The sequence below is a fragment of the Mytilus edulis genome, chromosome 12, assembly GCF_963676685.1.
Source record: "Mytilus edulis chromosome 12, xbMytEdul2.2, whole genome shotgun sequence".
Classification (NCBI taxonomy): domain Eukaryota; kingdom Metazoa; phylum Mollusca; class Bivalvia; order Mytilida; family Mytilidae; genus Mytilus; species Mytilus edulis.
The window spans coordinates 49,027,111-49,033,110 of NC_092355.1; positions in this window are offsets into that span (position 1 = coordinate 49,027,111).

The following is a 6,000-nucleotide window of genomic DNA, read 5'->3' on the forward strand; positions in this document are numbered from 1 at the left end:
TGAAAACTAATTGATAAAGTGCGCCGTATATCATTAATTTATAGTCTGGAAAGATTTAACGTAACTTTATTGCATCTTAATAAATGTTAAATTGGCATCAATCATTTTGAGGTTACAATCTACAATTTTGACAAATGTATTCATGAGACACATTGATAGATATGACAGAAAACAGATACATGCAGTTGATCTTTACACATCAGTTACACAGAACACATTTGTATATTATGTTTCATAATTACAAAGATATAGATAATCGCTGCACTTCGACATATACGAGGCGCATAAATCCTGATGTCGCTCAGCTGTAATTACAGTTTGAGGCATTTGACATAATTGTAGATCTTATATTGCTGAACAATTTGTCATTTACACCTTTTCTATTTCTTTGATAATAGGAAAGATAAAAAATAACCCAACACTGTAAAATTTCCTCAACATGCACAATTTCTGATCAGTAGCCACATCAATAGGCTGTCCTATTGGTTTGAAGATTACCGGGCAGGTATATTTTCACCTGTTTAATAATTTAACTTATGTCAGTTTTTCTCTTACTGCTTTAGTTTTTGAGATTAAAGCCAAAAACTTCATTTGACCCCTATGTGCTATTCTATATATTGCCGTTATATTTTGAATTGTTTCATTCACCGAATTAAATATATAAACTAGATGCTCTGAGGGACATTCAATTAAGATGGGGTCATACATGTAGGTAGCTAGACCTCTCGCTTGTATGACAGTCGAATAAAAGTCCATTATATTAACAATTATCAGTGAACAAAACAAAGAAGACAAAACAGGTAAATGTCAAAATATGGGTACAGCAGTCAGCATTGTGTTATTATTGTGTTATATTCTTAATTACATTACTTACTATAAAACAAACAAACATGTATATGTATCTATAACTTAATTACTAGTTACTAGCTTTTGACCATTAGAAAGCTTCTGTCCAAGTTTAGTGCAGGTTCAGGAGAGTTAAGAAAGTAAAATTTCAAAACTATAACCACTGAATGAATATTTCCTGGCATAAACAAAATAACTTCATTTACAAGTAAAATACGGTAAAATCACAGATAAGTATTTACAAATTTACTTCTGGATACTATCTTATCATCATACGCAGTCTTCTTATGAATTGTTTAGAAAATGGACGAGACGTTCTTTGAAATACCCCTGGTTCATCAAATTCTGCTAAGGCACTGGTGACGTTTTACAAAGTATGAATACAAACTTCAAGATCTTGAATACCTAATATGTTGGGAAAATGTTTATCCCATATATAGGCGAAGTTGGTCTATGGCTACTAAGTTTGGGGAAATGGATAATTTGAGGCGACGGAACCCATGTCTGTTGTATTTTTAATGGAAAGAACATCATCAATATGTCTGAATATGGATTTCTCTATATTTGATTAGTGTCTGACGGACTTTGATTCATATGAAAATAAGAAATTATCAACGAGAGCTGCACAGTTTGTTTCCATAGGAGTGTCTACAATTTTTTTTTAAAGTCTACCTCTAAATTCAACAAATATGTTGTCAATAAGAAACTGTAGTATACTATCACTTGTTTCTCTGTGGTTGCTACCGCTACGAGAGTTAATAGTTTTTTATGGTATTTTTGAAGACCCTCTTTCACTGCTGACAGAATATTTGTCAATATAATGGACAAATATTTAGTTGAACAGACAGATGAGCTGACATTGCACCGCTTTGTTTACGGTTATTTGTGAGGCTTAAGTATCGAATACAAACAAGGTAAGTCTTCCGATTTGCTGTTCCGTGTAATGGTAATTGAAGCCATGAAGGACTTCGCCAAATTATCATCCTTGTCAAATGATATGGGGTTTTTTTTTTTGGATTTACCTGAGTGCTCACTTATTCCTTTTTTTAATATTAATTGAAGCTTTATCGTAAAGAGTTAATAAACTTTTACAGCCTCTTTGTTTCTGACAACGGACTAAAGTCGATCAGTCACAACGTTTTTTAACTTATCAATGCGACGTTTTATCAGCGACTTGATTGTTTTGAGTCATTCTGACAAAATATCTAATGATGAATAAATTCCTAAATAGACTCAATCAAATACGCAAAGTGATAAATTCAACTAAAATCAACTTTGGGTGCTGACCCCAGGAAAATATAATATCAGCTGTATTTGGCAGAATCGCTCGGAACATTGGTTTAATAATGCTTTTCAAATACATGTTTACTTCGGCCTTTTAAAACTTTTTTACATGATCGCAACTAATACGTCTAGTGTATACGAACAGAAATTTTAATATACTGTAATTTCATTTAATTTCGTGGGTATCAATTTTCATAAACTAAGGAAACCTCACATGTTCGTGGATATTAAATGTAATGGTTTTGTCGGAGTATACATACAAGCCTATGGGAAACTTGATATTCGTTGAACATTTAATTTCGTGGTGTACGAAACGGTTTCAACGGAATACACCAAAAATTGGAATCTAACGAATAATACTATATATTATGTTATTTATGTTTTTTATTATACCGTAATAATAATTACGACTTAGTATTTAATATTATACTATTTGATATTTAATATTTGTTCTTAATTCCAGAATTTGAAAATCAGACGACTTGTGAATTTACGAATCTAGATGAGATCATAAAGCCGTCTGCTCTTGGAAAAATATATCCTCTGCATAAGTCAAAGGATACGTTTGTAATGAAATTAACTGACTCCAATTTGATTGCCATTGAAATCAGTAAAAACTATTCTCGAAGTTTACATAAATTGACAGATTTTTATTTCAAATTAATCACGTTTCAAGATATTAAAAAACTGTTTCATAACGTTTCGAGCCATATTGTATTTCGAAAGCTGTTCTGCAATCAATTAGAAACATACAACACCAGTTACATTGAAAATACAGTACTTCCGTACTTTTCCGATGTAGGAATATATTTTACAGATCGTTCAACCTACTGCACAGGACAGTTTATAAGATTCGCTGAAACAAAGAACAATTTGCTGAATAACAATGATATCAGTGTGTTCCTTAAAAATTTAACTTCTTGTTGGAAATTTGTTTTCTTCACAAATCAAGTGATCACAAAATTGTCTTCGGGAAGCTTAAACTCAGATAAAAATATTTTGTTCCAGGTGATTGATTTTTCATCAATCGAAAGATATTTTTTTCTTTCATCCAAGCAACAATTTTGTATAGACCAATTTCTTTCATACAGTCATCTGGAAGGAGTATATGATAACACAACGGAAGGGGACTACCTGTGGATTGATTATATTATAGAATTTAACTCTAAAAATAACTGTTTAGAAATTTGGTCCAAGTGCCTGCATGGTTATGAAAAATTCCAAATAACGGACAGAAATACAACATATGTACAAGTAGTTATAGCAGGCGTAGTTATAGTAGTAAATGTATTTGTTCTATATCTGTTCATTCAAAAACACAACAGAACTCCGGTGACAATAATTTTGTCAGCCATAGCTGTATCTGACACTATATGTGCAATCCTTATTGCTCTCCCAGTTTTTTTTGCATATCAACAAAATTTCCATCATATTGCAAAAGTATATGGAGCCCTGTATCTCTATATGTTTAAGTATCCACATTGCGCTGTATATAGCATTGTATCAGAGTTGAGATATTTATTCCACTTTATTTCTGTTCTAATGACTCTGTTGCTGTGTCTTCAGAAAACTGTAGCTCTTTTATTTCCCATTCGGAGCAGGGGATATCTTAATAGCAAAATGAGCGCGATAACTTGTTTTTTTATTCTAATTTTTAGCATCACTCTGTTTAGTCCAATACTCAATTTGACTTTCTATCTTGAGGATGTTGATGGCAGTTGTTGTAGAAATTCCCAATATAGAGAGTATTATTTACATACTTACATGTATACTTATCTAGTATTTAACCTCTGTACATGTATATCATGTGTAGTCGTAGTTATGTGTACTATTTACATGTCATGCAAATTGACAATCTTGAGGGGTAATCTGCCATGGACTGATAATGCGTTTGTTCAGAAAAGGAATCGAATTTCTACAATAATAGTAGTTCTTATCTGTATAATATATGTGATATCTGAATTAGCTTACATTATTTTGATTATAAGTTACTTATTGTATTTTTATATTTCTAATGACAATTATTATATTCAAATGATAAGGTTTATTAGACCATTTGTAAACCTCATTTTGTTAGTTGGGTTTTCTTTAAACTTTATAGTTTATATCGTAATGAGTAGGAACTTGCGACAGAAAGTGTTAATAGGCTTAAGAAAAGTAACAAGATGTTGAAGATAAGTTTTGTATACATCTTGGATGTTTAATAGAACGTGCTGACTGAAATTTCAGAAAGAAAAACACAATCTAACCACTGTTTGTATTGGTTTCTCTTTTAGTATTTCTCAATTACTTTTAATTATTTTACGATGTTAACATTTATAAAGATTCACGATTGATATAATTTGAAGAATGAGGATGTTTATATTTGAGATTTTTAAAACAATTGTTTTAGTTAAATGTCATTGGTAAATATTAAAGGTACAATTATCTAACTATAGACTTAATAAAAACAATCAACATGATTCCACTACATATATGGCATCACGTGTTTTATTATTCCACTACATATATGTTAAAATGTGTTTTATTATTCCACTGCATATATGTTATAATGTGTTTTATTATTCCACTACATATATGTTATAATGTGTTTTATTATTTCACTATTTATATGTTATAATGTGTTTTATGATTCCACTACATATATGTTATAATGTGTTTTATTATTCCACTACATATATGTTACAATGTGTTTTATTATTCCACTACATAAATGTTACAGTGTGTTTTATTATTTCACTACATATATGTTATAATGTGTTTTATTATTCCACTACATATATGTTATAATGTGTTTTATTATTCCACTACATAAATGTTACAGTGTGTTTTATTATTTCACTACATATATGTTATAATGTGTTTTATTATTCCACTACATATATGTTATAATGTGTTTTATTATTCCACTACATAAATGTTACAGTGTGTTTTATTATTTCACTACATATATGTTATAATGTGTTTTATTATTCCACTACATATATGTTATAATGTGTTTTATTATTCCACTACATAAATGTTACAGTGTGTTTTATTATTTCACTACATATATGTTATGATGTGTTTTATTATTCCACTACATATATGTTATAATGTGTTTTATTATTCCACTACATAAATGTTACAGTGTGTTTTATTATTCCACTACATATATGTTATAATGTGTTTTATTATTCCACTACATATATGTTATAATGTGTTTTATTATTCCACTGCATATATGTTATAATGTGTTTTATTATTCCACTACATATATGTTATAATGTGTTTTATTATTTCACTATTTATATGTTATAATGTGTTTTATGATTCCACTACATATATGTTATAATGTGTTTTATTATTCCACTACATATATGTTACAATGTGTTTTATTATTCCACTACATAAATGTTACAGTGTGTTTTATTATTTCACTACATATATGTTATAATGTGTTTTATTATTCCACTACATATATGTTATAATGTGTTTTATTATTCCACTACATAAATGTTACAGTGTGTTTTATTATTTCACTACATATATGTTATAATGTGTTTTATTATTCCACTACATATATGTTATAATGTGTTTTATTATTCCACTACATATATGTTATAATGTGTTTTATTATTCCACTACATATATGTTATAATGTGTTTTATTATTCCACTACATATATGTTATAATTAAGAAATAATTCATGGGGACTTGAATATATCGTGATTTTACCACGGGTTGTCCCTTTATGACAAATATTTTACCCTGAGCGATAGCGAGGGGTAAAATATCGGCATAAAGGGACAACCCGTGGAAAAATCTAGATATATTTAAGCCCCATGAATTATTCCGATACTAATAGGACAAATATGGCAATTGTTTTGG